Source organism: Pipra filicauda, unplaced genomic scaffold (assembly GCF_003945595.2).
Source record: "Pipra filicauda isolate LSUMZ 115617 unplaced genomic scaffold, ASM394559v2 scaffold57_size4234018_pilon, whole genome shotgun sequence".
Taxonomy (NCBI): domain Eukaryota; kingdom Metazoa; phylum Chordata; class Aves; order Passeriformes; family Pipridae; genus Pipra; species Pipra filicauda.
Window position 1 is genome coordinate 288,479 of NW_024104731.1, and position 26,106 is coordinate 314,584.

A 26,106-nucleotide genomic window follows, 5' to 3' on the forward strand; every position below is an offset into this window, starting at 1 on the left:
ATTTCCAACATGTAGAGAGTAAATCCCAATAGGTAACATCACTCAACAGAACTTATAACCTTTCATACCTTCAGGTTCATATTCACACTGGCTCCATCAGAGAGGATGTTTCAGAGGAGAAGCCCATTCTTCCAACCTACTGGATGAGAGTTATCTAATGCTATCTCCAAATAATCACACTCAAGACCATTTCAAAGGTAACGCTGAGATTTTTCCCATAACATCTGCCCATGTTTGTGTATATAAGTCTGAGTTAATGCCATAGTGAAAATAGTATTATTATTAATATTATTAGTACTATTTTTAAATTTTATACGTAACAAAGTCTCCTAAAAAACTGACTGGGAAATAATATTCAAAAAAAAAAAAAGAATAGCCAAGAATTCTTCAGTCATTCCCTGTAATGGAGCAAGATGCAATTTTTTCAGAGTGTTGTTATTGGCCATCTGGATCCCTTTTACAGTGTTGCGAAGAGCTCCATTTCTCAAACTTTATCTATATTTTATGGAATGACTAGAGGAACTTGGAACATTCAGTTCATTTTTCAAGCCCTTTCTAAAATGTGTTTAATATGTCTTAGATTATAAGTTTGGGGAAAAGGAAAAAACATTTCAATAAAAGATTTCAAGAAACCTAGAACCTGAGTTCACAACTAAGGAAAAGGCTACTCATTGTGGATAGCTTCTGTACCATGGTCTAGCAGTCTCATTAGTGGGGGTGTTTTTTCTAAATGGAGAGTAACAAGTAGATGTGAAAATATTTGCTTGAGGATAATTTAGTGAAACAGAGTCATTCAATAGCATCTCTCTCCCACCAATCTTTAACATTGTTGAGCAGAGAACTCCCTTCCATACAAGATTGTGTCTGCCTCAATTTTCATTTACTTTGCAATCTCTATTCTGCTGAAATCTTTTGTCTGCTTAAACTTCCTTCAGAACCAGAGGACGTTCAAAATCACCTTCCCACCTCCTCAGTCTAACTCTTGTCCCACTCTCCACCTCCAGTCCCTTACTGAACTTTAAATCACGCATTAATTTAAAATAAAAATTAAAAAAAATACAGATTGTTTTGAAACCTGCTTTTATGCCAGGAACATCACCATAATTACTTTACTCCACTGAAATAGTAAACCAAAAAATACAACTTTATCTTTCCATGCTTTTACACTTTGCTTTCAAATTTCCTTTTTTCTTTTTTATTTTCTTCCTGGATTTAGTTTCTACCACATACTGCAGTGTAATAAGGCATAGTCAGCACTGAAGAACCAATCAGAGCTGCAAAGAAGGAAATGGGTTTTGTAAACAGCACCAACTCCATATGCCAGATACCCAGCAGTCTACGGCCTAGGCACAGCCTTGCCACTGACTGACTGCGTGACCTCAGTCAAGTCACTCAATCTCTCAGTTCCTCAGCTGTCCTTTGGAAAGCATTATTTTACCCTAAAACAAAAGCTGTTTCACGTGCAAGATAGTTTCTAGTCTTTATTTTAACACAAATGTCTCTTAAAGGCTTATGTAAATGGATGACAGCATAGACTCCAGTCATCATGGAGAATAAAGAGCTCTCTACTGTGGAAATGTTGAGTTTGGTTTCTGATGATCCTACTTGAATGTTAGAAACATTATCACTTAATATTCAAAATAAAAGTAAAAAAGAAAAAATTCCTCAGGGAAGAATCTCTAGTGGTTTAGGGGGTTTTATTTAAGTTACATGTTCTCTACTCCCTGTCCCTCAGACCTAATCAGCATGTCCTATATTTAAGACAGAAAATGTAATTTTAGTCAAACAATTTAAATTGGTCACATAGAGCTTGGAGCTATCAGTTTTGTTGAAGCCCCAGGTGAATGGCACTTCAGCTCTATCAAATTCAGCTCCAGCAGTGAGCACCAGTTCTCTCAAGGTTATTTTCTATCTGTAATATAATCCAAATCCATCAATTATACAAACTCCTTCGAGTTAAAAAGTTGTAATAAATTGTCCTAGCTCTAAGAAGATGAGTTTGATGAACCTGTCAGTATTATTAGCACTTATAAACCATGAATATTCTGACACATCCAGATAGAACATTTCACTAAAGGCTCAAGCTTTAGCAATAAATGTACAGTAACTATGGGATCTTCCATTGGGTACTTGCAGCCAAGTTAAATGTTTAATTCCCTCATTATCTTTGCTAGTGTGCAGCCCAAAAAATAGCCCAATTCTGAAACAATGATAGTTGGGAAATAATGTTTACGTAGAAGCCTGTATTTTCATATAACTCATTATTGAAGGACACAGATTAATTTAAAACCATCATTTTTAGAATCTTGCAATGCATTCAAATGGTTATGGTGCTTTCCTTTTTTTTCCAAAGCAGTCCAGGCAACAGTCGAGATCTTCAGTATCATCCCCCTCCATGGTCTATTTAATAGAAAGGTAGAATTCATATAGAAGGGTTATTCTGGAGCATAAGGAATCTCTTAACAAGGAAATCTGAGTATTAGAGTAGCTTGGCCAGAATTCTGAAAGGTTTTTTGGCAGGATGATACGAAAAATCAAGTTCCTTTTTTGTGTTATTTCTTCCTAAGGGGAAAAGGAAATAAGGTCACATTCTGCAATACTGGCTCATACCAGATAAAGACCAGAGGGAAATCAGTCAATAGGACAGAAATCTTCCCTAGAAGATCCTTTTGCATATTGTTATGAAAACATTAATTTAGTCCAGTTTTGTAAGCTTACTCACCCTTTGTTCCCCAACAGTTTCTGTGCCCTTTCACCAATTCAAATTAAGTTGAGATGAGGATCTCAAATGTATCAAAATCCTTGTAAATTTGGTAAAATGCAATAGCATATTAGAGAAATGGGAACTCAGATGTGTCTCTACTGGCAGACAGGCTACAAAACTAGTTCATCCCTTTTGGATTAAAAAGGACACACATAACAGTTCATCTTGGGATATAAACCCTTAGGAAGTCAAGCTTCAAACTTGCCATTACTTACAAAGAAATGGAGAGGAGGGTTTGCAAATTGCTAAGCTTACTGTGCTTCTTTCAAGCTGCCCCGAATCTCTGCAGCAATACTGCCTACAGAGGCTGCTCAAGAAAGCACAGAGCCTTCTCACACAAGCACTGCCTCAACACAAACCTATTTTTGGGGCGGCATTCCAGTTCCAGAGTAAGTTCACATCCTGCCCACTTCCCCAGGTAGTCTGGTGTTTTGCTAACACAGGGAATCAAGCTCTATCTTACCAAAGAATCAAGGTTATTCACTAGAAACAATACTCCCCTATAATACTGATCATCTTTTTTTAATTTTTTGCCCAAGCTGATGCAGTGCCCAGAATCCACCTGAAAACTTTTCTTGTCCATATGCATTAACAGTTCATCTATTTGCACTTTATTAATTTCCCCTCATAAAACACAGTATTTTTGTCAGACAAAGATCTCCTGAGGTAGCTGGCTCCTGTAACTGTTAACACAAATTTGACTAAGGAATGGTCATTGTAGTGGGCTCAGTGGAGCTTTTGACATGGGTAAAAGGTTTCAGGGGACAGATTTTCAGGGGCAGGTTTTTATTTGCAATTTATAGAGACACTGGAGAATTCCTATGCATGCTCAACTCTTTCATAATATTTGATTGTATTACAAAATTTCCCAGTGAGGTTCTTTGTCTCCTTGTCTCTGTTTCCTCTCCTTTAAATTCTTTACACTACCTACATCATGTGAATTCCCTTTCCTCGCACAATTAATTCCCTTCATTTGGATATTTCACTCTTTCCTAACATGGATTCTGCCTTCAAAGATAAGAGTAGTTAAACATATATTATATGGAACAGATTTGTCTAGGACAAATTACTCTTTAGAGGACAGGTGGAGGAGACGTTTGTGCTTTAATATAATAGTAAATATACACAAGACAGTTCTCCCAGCAGCACAGCGACACATTACACCAGATTGCTGGCAAATGACAGATAGACTTTATCCTGAATCCTCAGTGGGGAACTCAAATCTGTATTTTTTAAACCCATCTGGAGTATTCAGTACCCTTGGTGCAGCGAAGTCAACACAGGAAAAATGTGAAAAATGTGGGAATGTGGGGGTTTTTTCATCTTTGTCTCTCTTTCCTTTCTCTCTAAAAGTTCTAGCTCCTAATTAATTATAGATATCTACTCCTCATAATGACAGACGACTTTTTTTTTCTCCCCATTGGAAACAGTTTGGCTTAATTACTTCTGACATTTCAGTCAGCACACTGTGGGCTTGCTCACAATTTTGCAGCATTTAAATAAATAAATGAACAAACAAATAAATAAATAAATAGCCTATCTCCCCAGCAGCTAACATAAGTTTATTCAGCTTCATAGTAACACAGACCATAATGGGCAAAACATCATGAATAACCAGTTCAACCAGCAGTGGAAGAGCAGAATCTCTACTTTATTTACCATAAGATATCTCTCATCCCAACCCACACAAACGTATTTTAAAGGAAGTACATTCATACCCTCATGTTCTTGTTCAATAAGGAACAACATAAATTTAGAGGGAGGAAAGGACACTGAGGTAAGAAACCAAATTAATGGCCCAGGTTTAAAAAAGAAAAGAGAGAGATGTTCCCCTGACCACTATCAGCCCAGGAGGGCTGCTGAGTCCAGTGTGATGAAAGGTCTACAGTAAGTGAAAGGGACAGCAGTGAATTTGTGGTGGTTCAAGCAGCCATGGAATTGTGGAAATCAGCAGTAAGAAATGTGGATAATGGCACAAGCAGTTGCCCAAGGGAGGCTCAGGGAAAAAGGATTAATGACTGTCGAGACCTGCTTTCCTTCGGCTTCTTCCCTGAAATGCCAAACTGCTGAGCCAGTTATCAATCAAGAATGTGAAATACATTGGTGGATTGATTGGGTTTGATACAGTGGCAGCCAGCTACACTTTTGAACAGTCCTTGAAAACAATTTTTACTGTGCAACGCTGGAGAAAGCCAACAAATAATAAACCTGTCAGAGTACTCACCAAGTGCTTGTAAATATGAAATCTGCTGCAGTGCCTTGCAGCTGCAAATGGGAACCATTCCAAAGTCTGAAAAATTGTCAATACTTAATTGTTGCATCTGATATCAATTCTAATTTAGACTTCTACTCTTTCTTCCCCCATATCTTATCTTCCCTCAGCAGAAAATGCTCAAGTCTTAATAAAGAACATGCTGATAGCTGCCTTCCCTTTTAGCAGGAAAGGCATAGGCTTCTTTTCAGCCAAACTCTTTTTCTCCTGTGATTTATTCTGTTCTTCTGAGCCCTTTATTTTGAATGCCCATTTCAGGCTCAAGTGTTTTTAAATGAGAGAATGAGGTTATATAATAACCAAAGATAATGCTCTAGCCTTTATTCAGGCAAAATTAAGTCAGCAGGACTTTCCTTGACCAAAGGTAGGTTAGAAGCTCAGAGTCACAGTATTTTATCTTGCCTTTGCCACAGAGAAAGCAGGAAGAAGTTTTCTCTTCATATCAATGATTGTCCTTCCACTTCTACAACGGAGAAAGGACTACAAAAAATACACCTTGATATTTTTAGAGACTTAAGCCTGTACAGCAGATGTGTAGGTTTGCAGTATTTTGGCCTTGCACTTTGTATACCAGGCCCAATGAAGTCCTGATCATTAAGTTTTAAAATTATAATTTAAAGAAATCCTCATCAAACCAGAAGCTGTAGAAAACATGCAGCTTTTTGCCATAGCTCATGAAGTGTCTTCCATGGTTTGCAGACAGAGCTGTGCCCTTTTGTTTTCCACTTCAACACATCAGTGAATCCCAACAAAACCTTCACTGAGCCCAATGAAAACAGACACTGCTGCTATGCCATGTGAAATCTCTCTCAATAATTTTTTTTTTGTATCATCAATAGGTACATCACAGTTGCTTAATCCTTCTCCACACAGACCAAAATGGTACATTTTGAACTAGAATAAGGATCATATAAATTCAGATTATATTTTTGCATTTTTATAATACTTTCTTTTCCAAATTACTCCTCACAATCTTTAAAAATCACATTTTATTATTCTGGGAAAAAATGCCAGCTTTTGTGAAAGCATAGGGAATATATTGCTCAATAACATAGGAAGAGCCACACTGTCTCACATGAAGGACCCAACTAACCCAGTCTTCTGCTTATCAACGGCCAACAGTACACATGCAGGCAAGGAGCATGAAGTAAACACAGCACAATCCTACTTCTCTTACATGCTCCTGTTAGTCAGCAATCAGCTCCTTAAAAAAAAATCTGGTCCTGTGTGCTTCCTCATAAATTCTGTGCCTGTGCACAAGGGAATGAGCAAATTCCCTAACCTTCTTTGTGGATTTATGATATAGTTTCCATAAAAATGGGAAATACCACACACATAAAACAACATAAACAAAACAAAACAACAAAAACAAAAAAAGAAATTCATTATATTAGACAGCTAAGAACTGCACAAACATGGTTTGTAGTTCTTAGACAATATTTTCTTAAGTTTATTCCCCTTTCAATGTTCTTGGTTCCCTTGTTTGGATGATAGGTATGGGGTTGTCCCATGCTCTTACCTTTCCTTCCCTTTTTTTTTCTTTTTTTTTTTTTATGTTTCCTTGCACTCAAATATCTTGATGTCTTCGGTTTGTTTGACAGAAGACCAGCAGAAAGTTAGTTCCCTGTGTATCAGGGATTTGGTTGGAAATATCAGATATTTCTACTCCAAAGGCATCCCAAGCTCCCACAGTACCACAGTCTGAGTATGCAAGGATACAAAAATGGCAGCAGTGGAAAAAAATTGCTAAGTGCATCAGAACTGAACATCTTAGCTTGGGATAGGGCTATAAGCATCTTCTTGGTCTTGATGTAACCGTTGAACTTCTTGACTGGCAAAATCTCTCTAATATTCCCAAGGTCCTCATGTTCTATCTTTTTGTTGTCTACAGCTTCTTAAAGACCACTTTTTTTCCTCTGGTCTTGGTTTCCATGACTCCTTAAAGATATGTTCAAAGCACAGCTGATAAGTTCAAGAAAATGGGCAAGGAAAGGGAAGGAGAACATTGTTTGGCATCATTTTTGAAAATCTGATTTAATATCTCTACTGAAAATTTAAAGGTCATATAGATCTCAGAACTGTCAAGGGTATATCAGTGTATTGAAAACTGTAAATCTAAATAGAAGCAGCAATGCTTGCAATACGTAATTTTAGAAGTTAAGAAATAATTAATATCTGGGACACTCCTATGTTACATGCACTAAATCTGTAATTCATAGGAATGGTTTGCCATTCTCATTTCATTTTCAGGTTTGAAGAAACGAAGGGCAAGAGAATTAACAGTTCTATATAATTTCTTTACATAAAAAGAATATAGGCAAAATGAATTTCCTTTAAAGATGTGATACACCTATTTCAAACAGATGATTGTAGGCCAGATTAAAGCATAATCTGCAGTAAGAGTAGGTACAGAGTAGTGATTAATAGTGTCTGTACGAATGCATGCATGTGTACACACAAAGACATAAATGAACGTTTTAGTATCATATACTGAGTTGGAAGGGACCTACAGGATCATTGAGTCCACCTCCTGGCCCTGCACAGAACACCCCCAAGAATCCCATAATGTGCCTGAGAGTATTGTCCAGCCAATTCTTGAATTGTATTCTTGTACTCTGTCAGGATTGGTGCTGTGACCATTTCCCTAGGGAGCCTGTTCCTGTGCCCATCCACCCTTTGGGTTAAGAAGTTTTTCCTAATATCCAACCTAAATGTCCCCTGACACAGCTTCAGGCCTTCAGTCCTATCACTGATCACCAGAGAGTAGAAACTGGTGCCTGCCTCTCCACTTGCCCTCATGAGGAAGCTGTAGACCGTGATGACGTCTCCCCTCAGTCTCCTCTTCTCCAGGTTGAACAGCCCAAGTGACCTCAGCCACTCCTCATACGGTCTCCCCTCCAGAGCCTTCACCATCTCCATCGTGCTCCTTTGGATGGTCTCTAATAACTTTATACCCTTCCTATATTGTGGTGCCCAAACTGCACAGACAGAACTTACTTTTTTTCATAAGAAAATCACATGGACTAAATGAACTCAACAGACATCATGGGAGGGAAAAGCCATTGACTACCGAAATAACATCTATGCTTGTGTATAGTTATATTTATATAAATAAGTATACGTATATATTTGTAAGGTGTAAGATCGAGGCATGATGTAGATGGTATAGAATAAGGGGTGGATAATGTCCTGTTTACTCGGAAGGGGCAGAGCTTAGCTCCACATGAGCGAAGCCAGTTTGTTATTCTATACCACCCACGTCATCAGTGGGGACATGGATTCAGGAAGAAAAGGTAAGCACACCACAGAAGTGCACCCTTTTTGCCTCACTCTCTCCAGTGGGAAAGCTGTCAGCATCAGCCCTGTGGACTCCCTCCTTTGCCGCTGCCATTCATCCCCTCTCTTTTCTCTGAGACATGGTTACATGACACAGGGCTGAAAGAAAAGCGTTGAAATGTGGAATCGACATAGTGCTGAATGACAGCACTGACAGGGAGGCTGCCACGGGGATGGAGCAGCAGGGGCAACTCCCAGTCCAGCCAAGACGAAGGGAGTCCAGCCAAGCCCTGCTGAGCCCAGCCAAACAGAGCACAGCAGAGAGACAGAAAAGCAACAGCACCGCATGGAATCAACCTGCAGTGGAGGGGTAGAAGCAGCAACAGAGGCACCTGTGCAGAACTGAGCCCAGCAGAGCAGAGCAGAGCATCAGCGTGGTGCAACTCAGACAACCTAGCTTTCAGGGGGTTTGTCTGTCGTTGGTTTTCATTGTCCAAGGCTTGAGACGGTGGAAAACACCAGCTGTGGGAGCCCCCCACAATCTTGTCTTTAAAGCCTTGGCAGCCATGTGATGCAGCCTGCAGCAATAGCTGCAATTTGGTCTTTGTCCCAGCAGCCACATGGAACTAAGTTGAGGTGGATAAAACACCTTTTCTTTTTGTATACTTTTGTTATTAATATTGCTGTTATTACTGTGCGTTTCTTATTCCATTACTTTTTGCTTTCAGTAAATTGTGATCTCAGCCCATAGTTTATGCTTTTGTTCCTTTCTTACTGGAAGGGTTGGGGGAAGGAGAGTGATTTATTTGGAGTTTAATTTCCAGCTGGTGTTAAACCACCACAAACACAAACACTGAAGATGTCTTCTACCGTGTGAAATTTAAACTTCTAAATTTAAATTTCTTAGCTGTTCTATCAGGCCCAAGAAATTCTACCAAGGTTTCATCTGTCCAAATCTTAAAAAAAAAAAAAAAGGAGGAAGACAACAGTAGGGTCAACCCCTTTCCCATTCATCTTTTTTCTTAAGACATATTTCTTCAACACTCTCAAGAAAACCCTTGATCATTACAACAGGAGTGAAAGCAAAAGAGAACCTGATCTCAGTTAATTTATTTCTTGGAATTCTCTGTATAGATTCTTATTTGAATCTGCATGAAGACTTTTAGCTTAGACATTCTCTATGCTTAGTGATCAAACCATAAATAAGGAATCACTAATTTATTATCAGAGGAATACATATCAAACCAGGTACTGTACATCAAAGAGCTTATCCAATAGAGACAAGTACAGAGAGAAAACCACAAAACTTAAACTCATAACAGTGCATACTATGAAAACATAATTACATTTATATAGCTGATATAAATTTGATAGCACGCATTTATTATAAATTACCAATTAATAATACATTGCCATAGAGCAAATTAAAGTGTGTAACTCATTTGCTAGAGTATACTGCTATGCCTCAACAGACTGCTGATTTTCTGCCATTTCAGTTAATATTTTCACCTACCAGTCAATTACAACTTGATGCTTATTCTACTTCACTTCGCTGAGTACCATGGTAGGTACATGGTTTTTTGCACTGTTGTTTTTCTTTCCATAAAAGATTCCTAACAAAAAAAAAAAAGAGGTTTTTTAATGAAATGATATGTCATCATAGCATATCAAAGTATATTTGTATGAACTTTTTTTCACCTTTGTCTGGACAGGTAGTTATAGCTCGTGGTGAAAAACTGCCAAGTAGTTATAATCATCACAATTACTCAGTACTTGCAAGGCATTAAATGCAAACAGGTACATCTTTGTAGACTGTGCAGGTGACATTATCCCAGCTATAAATCTCAAGATTTATTGTTCTGCCTTCTTATCTCACAGAAGTTTTCTTTGCACTGTTTTCTGCTCTTTCTTCCACATCATTTTGTCTCGGAGACCTGGGAACTCACACAGGGTCTGACATCATTGACATAACAAATCACTACCATACATCTTAGTGATCACATAGGCATGTCCTGAAGTCTCACAGGACCAAACAAACTTAAGGAACCGTCACAACTCAGCTGCCTTATTCTAGCTTATGGCAAATATGAAATAATTCAATTTTGTTTAGCCTATATCAAAGGAAGTGTCTGACCAATGGATTAACTCTGGACATGTAGCACAGATCAAATACTAGGCACTTCCTGTTGACAATCCCACACACAGTGTCACAACCATAAGCTAAATTGTACTACAATGAAAAAATCACATAGAAACACGACTCTCTACACTTCGCTCTTCAATAAAATGTACCTTAACGAGATACATGTTTTACACAATTACAAAATTATAGAATTATCATGATGAAATTTTATTTCACACAGAAAAAAAACCACTATTTTTGTGGAACTACTTATAAGCCCCCAATATTTTAACATCATCTGACAACATGAAGAAAGAGTACTCTGAGAGAGGTATTTTCAGAAATAAATATCCAAATAATGTCATAAGAACTTTATAAATTTTAAAAGTTTTCACCAAATCATCTATAACTCAGACTGCAGAACAGATCTTTTTTTTTCTATTCTTTATTTTCAAATTTTAATTCCTACTACCACACCATAGCTTAATGCATCAAAGAAGAATAAAGTAAAGCAAGTTTTCTTCATATCATGTAGGAAAGACTAAAACTCTGTTTTAGCCAAGAGAGATGTTCATTGCTTTGCCATTTTCATAATGTCTTTCATTTGCTTCACATAACTATGAACTATAATACTGCAGAGAATCCATTTAGAAAAAGCAATAGCCAATTGAACAGATGGGACAAACTGGAACCACAGAGGGAGAGTCTAAGCTGTTTGTTCTGTTGCAGTTATGAACTAATAAACTAGACCTTTATCAGAAATAAGAAGCTAAGATTACCATTAGCCTGTAAGGTAGGAAAATGACACTACAGATTCACCTTATATGTTCCCTCTGCCACTATTTATTTCTCCCATCTTTATTAATATTTGTCATGTGCTTAGACCATAGGCCTCCAGAAATATTTTTTAACATGCACATTGTAGGATTTCTTAAGCACCCTCCCACTTAAACAGCACCATTTCCACCTGAACCCTTGCTCTTAGACAGTTGCATACACAGAAGAAGCCAGCCAGAGCAGCCACACCTGACTTTTTTTTTTCTTTTCACAAATACAGAGTAGAGGTTTGCGAATACACCAAAAAGCATTCTGAGGAAGTGCTATCCTGAGACTATAAAAAAGTGGAATCTTTGCTGAGACTTCCCATGCAATTCAAGTGATCATTTGATTTTCTGCAATGAAAAAACAAACTCTCCTGCACCAGAGGGAAGGTAGCGTCAGAAGCTCTAACCTGGGGGTTACCCTGGAGGTTTTGCCAAGAACAGTCTCCCATTTTTCAAGTCGCCACTTCTACCTACAAGCAACTCCTAAGCATGGTTAATAGTCTGTAGGGGGTGTGTCCCAGGGGCAGAGAAATCAGGAGACATGCGCAGGGACAGACAACCCCACTGATGAAGAAGGTCACATGGTATCCGGGTATATAAGGAAGCGCAGAATTCAAATAAAGCCTCTTTGATTACCACCTCAGAAGAGCATACATGATTCTTTATCATATAAAGATCACCACATTACAATAGTCCTATTTCAAACTGCTTCTCTTGTTTTATCACAATCTAAGCATTATACATTACGGTATTATAGTTTCCCATACAGTTCTGTAACAGCAAATCTTCTACAAAACAACAGATCATTCTTATACAGTTCTTGGGAAAATCAGATTTTAAATGGGAAAATAAGAAAATGTATGTCCTTAAAGTTGTTCTTTAATGTTCATCTTCTTGTCATATTAAAATGTTACCTCTTTACTCGACTTGATATTCAAATGTTGGAAAATGGCTGTTGTAATGAATTGTAAGTATACATGAATACTGCACTCACAGGAAGTATATAGAAATTTGCACATTTTAATGATGATGGATAATGCTTTTGCAACTTCTCATCCCTCTTACAATGATTGCCATGAGGAAAGGGCAAATGCTACCTTGTTACAACCAGGGTTTAAACATTATGTCCTTCCATTTAAAGAGCTACTCTATTCTGATCTTCCTAGTGTTCTGTAATTAGACAAGCTAGCCATTTTTCTTCCACCCTATTTGCAGTTTCACTGATTTATAGGAAACAGTAAAGCTGTCTATGACATATGAAATATAGAGCAGATCACAAATGTGGATTACATAGTAACGTTCCATATAGAACATGTGGATTACTAAAATCTTATTTCGTAAAGTATAAGGAATGAAAGTATTCCTTGTAAATAAGAGAGAGGCACAACTGCTATTTCAGCTGCAGACAGCTTCCATTTCATTTTTTGAGCTACGATTATTATTTGTACTGCAGTGATGTAAGGACCTCCTTCCATTCACTGAAGTCGTCTTCTCTGAGACTCCAGAGCTCCTTCATCAAAATCCATAGTGCTAGTGTGAAGGCAATGAGGACCTGATCTCCAAAATATTTTGAGACATTTAGGGCACCCTGGAGGTAATAAGAAGTAAGCAAATAAATCCTGTCTGGGTTAAGCCAAAAAAAACAGAATGTAAGAAAGATGCATAAGGTCATGAAGCAAAGAATGACAGAATATGATTTTTGCACCATCTCTACTTAAATGGGAAATATGTGTCTGGTAGAAAATTTCAAAACTTAGGATACTATAACAGACCCTGCCAGAATGTGCAGGAATGCCAGGAACTAGCAATAGGCCTTGCTAAAATCAGACTGGGCAGTAAAGAAATTCTATGCATAATTTTTGTAGTTTTATAAAGATCTTTTCTGTAAATAAGGACTAATTCCCTAGCGAATGGTGCATAAGAGTTTTATCTATAAAGTGTAAGTGTGGTATTCATAGATATGAAGAACTGATGACATGGAATTGTTATGTTGTGTGAATAAAATGGCAAACTTGCATCTATAAAAATATCATTTTTTCCATTATTATTTGGATGGTCTACATAAACATTACAGTTAGCTTTATTTGTTTGCTTAAGCATGTATTTATTCTTTATGCAATGCACCTCTGCAAGATATTTCTTCTTCCTTATATAACTCCCACCCGAAATATTAGATCTTTTCAATCTCATACCTATTTATTGGGGTTGAAGCTATCTTTTTAAGGCTAGAAAAAAATTAATAGTTTTCCATATCTTTTACAAGATTGAAACATGGTTTAAACATGGTTTATGGGGCAAATACTGGTGAAAATGAGATGCAGAAAGGTTCAGAACTATAGTCCATCTAGGCACTTAAAATTCCAAGTGTTCATCTAAATATATGAAAACAGTGAGGCTTGAAAATTGAGCTGGAAATTTCACAAGAATTATTTCTTATTCTTCCCCCTTTTTGATCTGACATAGAAGTGCTCTAGAAATTTTGTAACATCAATGTAACATCAAAATTTGTAACATCAATTCTCTTTACTAAAGACATAGAGTACAAACTTCACAAAACTGAGAAATAATGGGATATGATAAATGGGAGACTAGTTGAATTTTTTTCAAATACTTTTAAAAAAAGGATATTAGTTCATGTTACTACTTCTTTTGTCCAAATAAATTCACATAAATCACTACCATTTTTTATTTGTCTTGGAACTATTTCATAACATGCTCAGGAGTTTTTCTAAAAATAACAGTTACTAATTTATTTTGAAGCATTTGATTTGCATGAACAGACTAATAATAATAGATTAGCAAAAGGTACCTAGTCTGTTGCCAGTGGAAAATGATGTTGCTCTTTTGAATGAGTGAGCAATGCCAGGAAACTGCATATGCTCTCTGATCCAGCATGGACAAGAATGTGTTTCAGCAGTTTCTCAAGAGCTTCTTGAGTTTTAATGTGATAGGTAGTAATGGAATATGCTGAAACTCTCATCATCTGTTGCATTGTTGGCTCCTCCAATACATCAGAGGCAAGGTTATGTCAAATGGGTAGACATCTTTGACAGAGATGGACAAGTTAAGTCAAAGGAAAAGAAAATTATGTGCAGGTCTTGTAGAAAAAACCCTTAAGTTCACAAGGCATGCCTGATGTACAGGTCATACAGCCTAACTGCTTTCTTCCGGGTATTTTTATTTTTGGTGAAGTTTAAATGCAAGACACCTTTGAAGTATCTTAGCCTTCATTTCAGTTGGTACGGTAGTCTAGTTTGAGCTGTTCATAATTTTCAACTTCAAACACTACCTTTCCAACAAAAATTGTTTTACAGCAATCAGAATTTGCTCATTTTGGGTGTGACCATTTCTAAACTTACCTACTACTTCTTTGAGTACCAGATAGCAATAGCTCCCCTACACTCTACTGGTTTTTATGTGAGTTTTTTTCTGATTAAGTAAGATGCTACTTATTGTTTTATTGTTCAAGAAAGCTTTTTCAAGAAAGTTTTTCAAGAAAATAAAGACTTTTCAAGAGGAATTCAAGAAAATAAAGCATTGTGCCATTCTTTGATGAATTTAGTATGCCAGCTACCTTAGATCCATTCTACACAAAAGGACAGCAACTAAGGTTAACTATTAAGTACAAACAGCTGCAGAAACAGTTTGGTCTGAATAAACAGTGTAAGAGGACAACAATACTCCAAATAGATGTTACTACATGTTATCATCACCTCCAGTTGGGTTTGTTTGGCAGCCACAAACACATCTTACAGGAGAACTGTTCCTATTTTGATCAGAGGCTAATGGGAATTAGAAATCATCTCTTTCGACTCTCAAATTAGTACTCTTCTCCTACAAGTCTACAAACTTAATAACTCCACTTAATATTTTCTCCTCAAGTTTTCAAAAGGCTTTACTGGATAAGCTATATTGCCCTGTGTCTGAGAGTTTTAAAAATTTTTTTGTTGTCCTTGCCTACAGAACTCCTCACATGCCTCCACTCAGATGATCTCCTTCATGGATTTTTATTTTTCCTCCTCCAGAGGAGACCCAGTGACTAATTTTCCTTCAAATTCCTCTGTGAAGAGGCGTCTAAGTAGTGTAAAACTTTTCTCAAACCCTGCTCACTAAATCAATAGCTCTTCCATTTTTATTTTCCTATTTTATTCTTAGTCAAATAATTTCTTGATCAGACACATGTCTATAGAATGTATTCATTCTTTGGACTTCCTTTTAAAGGTGATAGCCTGCAATGACCAGGATGGACTGAAGGGTCTAGTAAGTACCCTGCATAAGTAGATGTGTTAATATTTCACCAGAGTTCTTTAATTTGGACTCAAAGTAATGGAATCCTTTCTCTACATCAGTTTTTTACTGCTTCCTACCAGAGGCTAACCAAAATCGCAAGACCAGCCTTACATTTATCATTTTGGGATTTCTGAAATCCATACAAATGAAGAATTACAGAAGAGGAATAACAATGACTTTGTTTATAAGAATAACAAAAAACACTTCTTTCACAAAACACAAAAAGCTTTTGATTGATGTGTTGCAAGCACATGACAACTTGGTTCGGGTACTGATTTAGCCTAAGCAGGCCCCTATCTTTAGTCCTGGTAAAACAAAAATTATTATTGTTCACACTAACAGATGTTTTTGTTGCTCAGCCCAGAAGGAAGGCTAAAAATTCAGTGCTTAGAATGATGTCTGATTTGCTGGAAACCTAATATCTATGTTTCATAACATGTTCACCATTGCAGTATTCAAGGTTGCAACACTTCAATTAAAGTGAACACAAAAAGAAGCCTGCTCATTTCTCATGTCATTCTCTAAACAGATTTTTATTTACTCTTCGTTACTGTGCTTTGACAATGCTGCTTTTGGAAAGCCAAGGTGAGGAAAAAAGTATTCTTTTTCACTGTAAAGGCAATGAGGAGTGTACTTGTTGATCCACTGGAAGTAGACTGAACAAGAAACAACTTGTAAGAAGGTCCTCTATCCTGAATTTGTCAAAATTATTTTAGGCTTTATTTTATTGATAATCTTACCTGTTATATGTGGTCTTCAAGCCTGAAGATCTTGGAGCATAAAGGTAAAGCTTAGAGAGCTTTGAACATAAGGATCAAAAGGTACTTGATGTTCTTCCACAAGAGTAATAAAACATGGTACTAGCAGTCAATATCAGCCATAGAAAAGATTTTAGATACCTAATTGTTCTGTAAACACCAAAATTTTTACTCAATGTAATATATCAAAGATTATTTGCCAAAGTCTTCCGAGATTATCAGAATATTGTGGGAAAATGGCTGATGATGATCCTGTTGTGCTTCTTCAGTAATTGAGCAGAACTTTCCAAGCAGATACTTATTATTTAATTGCGGCATCACATTTGTAAAAGGAAGAATTAAAGAAAAAACAAGTCTAAATCTAAGAGCAGCTTGTGGTTTTTTTCTTCTTTGTAACCTAAACAATAATCTATCCTGGTGTTTTCATGTTCTAAGACAGGAACAAAACTATCAATCTTGGGTTTCTCAAAAAGGCTGAAAACAGCTTTGTACTGCGTGGTGGAAAAGTTTTGTTCATGACTCACAGATTGACAGAGACAAAATAACACTGATGTTTAATTAAATGCCCTTTTGATAAAGCATTGTCTTTGTGCTCTACTTCACACAAATATAATTTAGCAGTAGCTACAGAAGAAAGGTTATTTTGAGTATGAATTTTGTTCTTGCAGTAAGTTTTATAGCATAATTCTGCATATAATTAGAGTAAAAAAGGATGTTACCACAATTGCCTCCCTATCTCCTCTGTCCACTCCTATCTCTTGGTGTATAGGTCAGGAAAGATGAGTCCTGGAACAACCATGACCTTACTAGCACTTAGAAAGAGGAAAGAGAGAGATGAAGTTAAGTATTCATACACATACAGTATTCACAGGAGGCTGCTGGTGTTTTCTTAACTAGCAAATTAAAGCAAATGTGAACACATCTCACAAACAATACTGATTTTTGCTCTTAAACAGCAAATATTCAGTCATGCAAACATTGGAAAAGTAAGTAGTTTTAAATTGTTCATACTGTTGTCTATAAAATCTTCAGGTGAAAGGTTTTCATTTGGGACTACACAAATTAATATGATTTTCTTTCCCATCCTTTCAGCATCTTTTCAGTACTGCAGACTTCACATAGGGCAGTGAAAGGCTATCCAATCTGAAACCTTTTTTGGCAATTCTTTTAGAAGCACTTCCAAATTCACTTGCCACAAATTCTCATAGCTCTGCACTCTATGCATATTGGAAGCTAGGAAAAAAGCATGCTTAACTGTCTTCAAATGCAGGATTTCCATTTCTTGAGGAGACTTTGGTAAACATGGTGTTCCAAACAATATCTATAGTTAAGGTTAATGGGATCTCTAGATATTTAGCATGTGAAATTAAGTCATTTTAGTGTGGAAAAAAATCAGAAGAGATAGACTTCTTATTCTTTAAAATAAGATATAGCCCAGCAACCTTAAATTGGACTATCATGTTTTAGTCATCTGTGTACTTGGAAATGCTTAAGTTATGTCTAGGCTTTGCTTTCATGAAAACTTCAAGATTTAATGTTATTCTGCTGGTTTAGTGAGAAAGAAAGCTAAATAATCTGCTTTAGGAAGCCAGACATTCCACATGTAAGTTTAAAAGCCCCCCTGCAAATATGAAAATTGTGTCTCTCTAAGTAAAACAGAGAGAAACATAATACTACATATAGTGTGAGTCTTTTAAAATCATCACAGTATCATAAATGCTGACAAGAAAACTGGCAGTAACTGGGGACAATTGTCACAGAGAAAGCTGAAATAAGCTGTGTCTTTCAGCAGTAGGTGGGGAAAGCTTGGATAACCACATATTCACACAAACAACATGTCTTTTCTTCAGAAATATTCTTCCCTTACAGAAGGCATATTTGGCATTCTGTCAGATTTGCATGGCAAGGTTTTGGTAGAGAGGATGCTACAGGGCTGATTTCTGTGAGAAGCTGTCAGAAGCTTCCCCTATGTCTGATGGAGTCACTGCCAGATGTCTCCAAGACCCACTGCTGGCCAAGGCCAAGCCCATCAGCAACAAAGGTAGCACCTCTGGGATAACATAGCTGACAAGGGGGTAGGAAAAAAACTTGCACAACAGAGGCCAGAGAGAGGAGTTAAAATATGTGAACGAAACTCTGCAGACACCGAGGTCAATGCAGAAGGAGGATGTGAGACCCCAAGATCACCCTACAAGCTCATTGAAGGGGTTTTACATTAAAAGTATACGAAGCTCCAAATGTTCACCCGCCAAATTTGTTAAAAGGGTCTTCAGTTCTTTATATACCTTGAAAGAGAGCATGAGAGAAGACTGTACACACATTTCTCAGGAGGTCAAACAACACACTTTTACCAGCAAACTTTAGAAAATAAGGGAACTTGGCAAAACTTTCAACCAAAATAAAACACTTCACAAAGCATTGACTTAGCACCTGCTAACCCATTCAACTTAGCAAAATCCAATCCATCTGGCTTTAAGTTACTCAAATAGCAAGAAAGGAGATTAGGAGAGGAAGTAAAGAAAGAGGGAGAAAAAGAGAGAATTACAGCTTCCACCCCAGATCCAGCATAGATCAAGCACCAGGATTCCAGGAAATGGCAGGGCTGCAACAAGGTGAAGACCACACCTTTGGTTTTATCTACTCTGGCCCCCTGTGGCCTCCCTCCTCCCTCCCCCCCCCCAGCAGGACTTCTGGCCCACTGGCCACTCTGGGGGTAGGTTGGGGCTCTGAGGCAGGCTGGCTCCCAGCCGGCCATTCTGAGGCTGGGTTAGGGCTCCAGGGGGTGTGGTGTGGGACAGTGCTCCCAGTGTCTAGTGACTGACAGCTGCTCTGGGGCTACCCAAGTAGGGTCCAGTGGGCTGGGGTATGGAGCAGAGCACCACTCCATCTTTGTGAGATTCGACCTGTCCCTTCCCCCCTCACACACACACTTGAGTTGGCCCAAGCCAATAACTAACATAATAATCCACTGCCTCACAGAGGGGAAAGAGTTGTTCCAGGCACTGGAGCAGAGATTCCCCTGCAGCCCATGGTGAAGCCCATGGTGTGGCAGGCTGTGCCCCAGCAGCCCATGAAGGTCCATGGTGGAGCAGAGATCCACCTGCCATCTATGGAGGAACCCAATGCCAGAACAGGTAGATACCCAAAGGAGGCTATGACCCCATGGAAAGCAGGCTCCCAGCAGGACTTGTGGACTCGTGGAAAGAAGAGCCCATTCTGGAACAGGTTTAGTGACAGGATTTGTGAACCCATGGAAGGAATCCACACTGGAGCAATTAATTAAGAACTGCAGCCTATGGGAGAAATTCGTGGAGGACTGTTTCCCATGGGAGGGACTCCATACTTGAGCAGGGTAAGAATGTGAAGAATCTTCCTGCTGAGGAGGAAGGAGCATCAAAGACAGTGTGTGATGAACTGACCAGCATCCCAATTCCCTGACCCCCTGCACTGCTGGATGGGTGAACAGGCAGAGAACTCATGAGAAAAAAAGCCCAGGAAGAAGAGAGGGGTGGGAGGAAGACATTTTCAAGATTTGGGATTATTTCTCATTATCCTACTCTGATGTAATTGGTAATAAATTAAACTAATTTCCTTGAGTCAGATCTGTTTTGCCTGTGACAGTAATTGGTGAGTGATCTCTCCTTGTCCAACCCACATGCCTTTTATTGTATTTTCTTTCCTCTGTCGTACTGAGGAGGGAAATGACAGAGCAGCTTTGGTGGACACCTCACATCAAGCCAGGGTCAACCCACCACAAGCATTCAGAGATTCTTGTGTTCTGGAGATGATAAACCTTTTTGACTGTTATAGTAGTTTCTTGATGGTAAACTCAGTCTTCTGAGAAGACTGAAGAATGTGCCACTGTTCAGTTTCTTGACTCATCTTGACTAATTTTTTCTCTCAGGAGGAAAAATGGAAGTAGAAATAAGATATGCAGATGATATATGAATTTTTGCCTAGTTTTGATGGATTTATGCATCCTCTAATTACGGTGCTTAAAGCATTGTTTTGATGTTTACACTTACCATTAGTGGTTAGACGGTCTTTCTCCAGTACTTTATTTATTTATTTTAATTACGAATCTTAGCTCCTTTTAGTTTATTAATCTGAACAAAATGAAACACTACTGAAGTGACAAAAACCCCCACCGTTTTGACTTTACCAGAAACTTCTGATTTCATATACTGTGTATCCCACTCTGTTTCACTCCCTCACTAATATGATATTTTGATATTTGCTTATTAATATTACATTGCTAATGATTCTACAAAAATATTAATAACTGTTTAAATTAATCCGTCATGATCAAGCCATGTGAGCCTACTGCTGTTAGAAAATTGAAATTGGTGGCTTTTAAATCATAGAACCTCTTTATCAGAGTGTAAAAAAGAAAATCTACTAAAAGTGAATGTGAACTCCTTATGTTCAACAATTTGTTACAGAATTATCTGCAGATAAAAAAGAAGCTCTCTACTTTGAGGTACTATTCTGCTTCTTTGTCCCACAAGGCATCCAGAAGTGCTAAAATATGTTCACTGCAGGTATGCAGTTAAAGAGCACAAGCTAAAATGCATTACATCCTTCTCCCAGTGCTCTCATATAGAAATAAAGTGGCCTTGATTCTCTACAGTTCAATCCTTCTTAGTTTAAGCCTTGGTAATTTCAGGCTACTTTATGTTTCAAAGAAAGAATCCACACTGGGGTTTAATGTACTTGGGTTCTGACATAACCATGACTTTGAAAACTCTGGCTGAAATACCTTACATAAGAGGTAATTAATTATTATACCATTACTCACTTATTCAGACCATTAAAATGTCTAAGGCAACAAGACCATTCAAGAGAAATTTTAAAGGACAGCAGCTTTTTGCAATGTGTTACACTGTTCAATAGAACTGACTTTTGACCTATATGAAAGACTAAGAGCTTTTTCTGCCAAAATTTTTTGGCAGCCTGTCCAGACTCACTCATACAACAAGTACAGTGTGTTTTCACATCTATTCATTAGGTACTACTCTGAGACTGCAGCGCATGAGGAACCAAGAACAGACATTTTAAACCATTTTGCTCACCACAACCAATTGTTAAAATAACCTGAAAATTATTTTTTCCGGTATTATAGTTCTCATTTTGAGTGAAATTGGTGAAGACTGAGCACATCAGCTGACAAAGCAGTTAAGTCAGTAACTAATTATTAGCAGCAGATCTCAACAACACCAGTAAATCAGAAAAATTAGCACTATCTAAAAGACGCTTTGTGGTGTTCTGTTACAAAACCAGTCACTTCAAAGGCTGTTGGTTCTTTGAGAAAAAAATAATCCTTAGTTTTAAAACTCAGTGCAGAAACAGCAAAATATTGGAAAGCAGGCACTCAAATGAAATAACATCCCTGCATTTACTTCTTTAAAAAGATGCAATTTATTCTTTTGGAGGGTTCACTTATCAGAGTTGCAGACTACTATCATTTGTGAAAAGGCTTTATTAGTTTTACAAAATAGACATAGGGAAATCCTGCTAAACCAGTACAAGACTGTCCTTGAAGTTGCTCAAAAGAAACAGCTTTGGTCAGGAAACACATCGTTATTTTGTCTAAAAAAAAAAGGTGTTAATTACTAAATTACATGGTGATGTGTACCGCGATATATGGTAATATGAACATGTGAATACACAAGTCAATTCCTGCTTGACTCTATCCAAGGAAGGAAAAAAAGGGTTTGCTCTTGAAATCTGTGCTGTGGCCATACAAAAGGACGCAGCATTTTCGTACACTTCCTATTGGGCAACCAGTAGCAAAACTACAGTTTTCATTTGCTGTACGAGCTTTCTGAATATTCACTAATGACAAAAACTGAAAGCTATCATCATCCACTGGCCCCATTTAGACCCATCTCTTTTAGATTAGGTAACTCACACTCAACTATTTTTATTTGCAATATGCCCACTAAGGACAAGAAAACATAATCATATAAAAGTGTTTTCGAAAAAGGTCCTAAAAAATAACTGTTGTTCTAAAGAATTATCATGCTTTACTTTACAGGTAAACTGAAGAAAAGAAGGTTGAAATATTTACCTGATGTCTCTCCACTTAGTTGTTGATTCAGAAGTAGAATGTCTTTGTTCAATGAGAGTACAATTCCTTCCTAATTTAATTAACTTCTTTTAAAAATGTACCATTAGGAATATCCTTCTCCTTTTTCTTTCAAGCACAAAGCTAAGTGAAGGAAAAAAAGTTTTGGACCAAGTTAGAAAGGTAGACTCCAGTCAGACAAGATTTTATTTGTAGCTTGAACAGAAACAGAAACAGGCACAAACCCCACAGCATGCTTTATTCCACAGATTCATTGACCAGAGTTCACCTGCCAGGGAACCCAACGTCTGTGATCACAGCAAGGTTTATCTGTACTGCTGTCCTATCTTGGCCTGATGCATGGCTCATGCTTTTTTGAGCTTTTTTACTTAGGTATTTTACTTCTGCTTCTCTTGATATAGCTGTCTGATAAATTGGATATAATTGTGGTCTTTCATGTCCCTAATTCATAAACTTTAGAATAAGTTGACAAAGCAACATACTATAAAAACTAGAACACCAGATTTTCAAGAGAGAATCTCAGAAAATAGGAGATGCATTTTGAGAAATTTTTGTAGAGTCAGAGTAGATTTTTCTTCAAACTTTCTTAAAGTTTACATGAACTTTAGCCCAGAAAACATGATACAAACCAGTTAGAAGTCATTACAAGTGTCAGATTTATTGCCACACTTAACCCCATTAAAAATGAAGCAAGGAGAAAGAAGCAAAATATTCCATTAGAAATAATAAATGTCCAAGCCTTGTTATTATTTGTAAATAAAAAATAGCATACTACATGTTTGAGCCTATTCTGTACAGTACCTACAGCCGTACAGTGTACATCAAGGATTACTGTCAAGTGAGGGCTTCAGTATCCGGCCTTTTCACCAGCTGGGATCCAAGGCAGAGCTGAGATGTATCGACCAGTGACACTCTGGAACTGAAACTAGAAGAATCTGGGAAGTGAGGGATGTTTTCTTCATGGCAAGAATGTCACTGTAGGAGATGAGAGAGCACATCTAGGAGCCAACTGTTTGCCTTGCTATTCAGTAACAGCACTCTATATAGTACAGTGGATGAAATCAGATGAAATATGCCTTTTGTAAAAATGAAATAGAAAACCTCCACTCCAACAACCCGGAAAGCTGAAAATGAAACACTATCTGGGGTGGTGGCATTACTGATAAGTGTAATCCCAGATAAGCCAGAGACTTTTGAAAATTCAGAAGTATTGAACAGTGAGAGGAAAGTACCAACCAGCAAGTGTAAGTATTGATTGGTCTCTCTTCATGGCATACAAACTCTCAACTTTTTACTGAAATTACCTTCCTGGAAGTGTTACTTGAAAACTACTAATACCAAATGCCCCCTGCCTGTCTGATGTGCAATATTATATCAACAACATCAATAGGGTGGGAGATGCTTGTTAAAATCAGCAGGGAATAACGGGTTTTCCGCTGAGAGAAAATCCTCTAGAGAGTAAATCAGGTTCATTTAATGGGTGTAAATGAGATTAGAAGGAGACCAGCTGCATATGTCAGAGAGGCTTATCATAACACAAACAGAGGTGTTTATTCATAAAAGTGTAAGTACTATATATGTAAATTCTATATCATTGCTTTCCTCCATTTTCTAAGTAGTTTCATACTACACATATAGATGCTGATGTCAGAATAACCCATTAGATGATCTACTGTGAATTTCTCTATGTATTAGGCTTTTAAATTTTACCCAATTAACTTATTTTAATGAAAAATCTTGTCTTTAACTCTCATTTGAATAAAACATTTAGCTTCTGTTGAGCTAAAACTTATCTCCAAGTATAACATCCAACTTTGACTGAAGACATGAAAACTGAAAATCTACCAGCTCTTACATCACTTTGTTCCAGTAGTTAGTTATACCCTTCCTTTAAGATTATTCCTTTAATTTGAATTGTTTTGCTTCAGCTTTCTACTATAATCTTTTCGTTATCTGCTGTTTTAAAGACCTTTTTCCTATCATACATTTTCTACCTGAAGAGACACTTATATAATTTAGTCAGATTTTCTTATACAAAAGACAAAAAATATTTAGCACCATTACCTAAGCAAATTCAATTCTTCAAATTATTGTGTACACTAAAACAAAACTTTCTCAGTCTTAATCCAAGTAGTTCTCAATCTCTGATTAACCCAAGTAAACTAGCAATTGCTAAAAGAGCGATGAAAACAAGGTCAACTTGTTTTTAATTTCAGCTGGTAGCCTACTTTTTTTTTCCCATTAACATTTCTACTTTTAACTTTCTTATCTATTCTGCTGTTCTTGCTCAAGTTAGCTAGCTTAGATTGGCTGACTCAAATCAAGAACACTCCTTTTTCTTTACTATCAGAAAGGTACATCAAAGGACTCTGTCAGAGCTCTTTACTGTTCTTTTTTCCAGCTGCACTACTCTGAACTCTCTCTGACAGAGGCAAAAGAAGATGTGACTGCACCTTAGCATCGTCAGGACACATCCCAGCCCAACAGTGCCCGTGAGCAATGTGGAGTGCTGAACTTTAGCCTGGAATGGTTGAAACACAGGCAATTCTCCCATTCTCCCTCTTCTGCCAGGATAGTGGTGTCTGGCAGAAGGCCAGAGCAGACAACTGGGAACAGTGAAGTTTCAAATCACTGCAGCTACCAGTCTAACTGCTAACCACCCAGGGTGCCACACAGGCCTCATACAAGCTCAGAAGTATGATATGTATTTATTTTTACTGATTAAAAGGTCCCATTCCCTCGAAAGCATACTTTTTTCATCAGGGAGAAAATGAAAATTAATTAATTCAAAGACAGTTGAAATATATACATTTGCAGAAACCAGACATTCAAAGAGAAGGCCCTGTTGTTTTAACTCAAGGTTTCAGGTGGAGGAAAGGATCATAATTAATGATGACCTCAATTAAATTCTTATAGTATCTCTGGGGAAACCTCAAGCCATATGTTGAAATCCCTTCAATGTTAATGGGTATTACTTGTTCTCCTCTCGAGGCTAAAGAAGATGCCCATGCCTCACGCTTTTCTGTTGGAGAACAGAATGTACCAAAATGGTTGTGTGAGAAAGGGAACAAAAGGACAAAGAGGTCATGTTAGTTGCAATGATATACGTTTTTCTGCTTTAGATATTTAAAGGAATGCCATGCAAGAAAGAGTTTAGCAATACATGGTCAATGTTTACGTGTTACCAGTCAGCAGAAAAGCTATTGGAAGTGAAAGAGAAACTGAGCTGAAAAGTCAAAGACAGTTAATTAAGTCCTTATCACCCAGTGAAGTAATTGTATGGGCTACACACAATGAAAGAGCTCACCAGACAGCTAATTGTATTAGTTTCAGCGGAGTTACTCCAGGGACAGAGTTGACCCACGTTTTTAGGTGACCCACAGCCATAGTTTGCAGCAATGGACTACGTGTCCAATTACTCTGCATGGGGAACAATGAGAAATGTTATGCCGCAGGATTCATAGTACCCACTCTGAACCCTAGATAATCTACAACAATTAAGGCAATAAAACAGCAAAATACATCTCTATTATTTTAGTTCATATACCGTATGTACCCTATACCCAGATTCTTAAATAATGAAGTGCATTTCCTGTTATTAATTTTCTCTACACTTGAAAACCAAAAAGCAGACCTGTTGCATTTTTCTAAATAAAACATCTTAGAAGCTCTCTCAGGACGCTAAGGAAGATTTATTCAATTTGATCCTAAA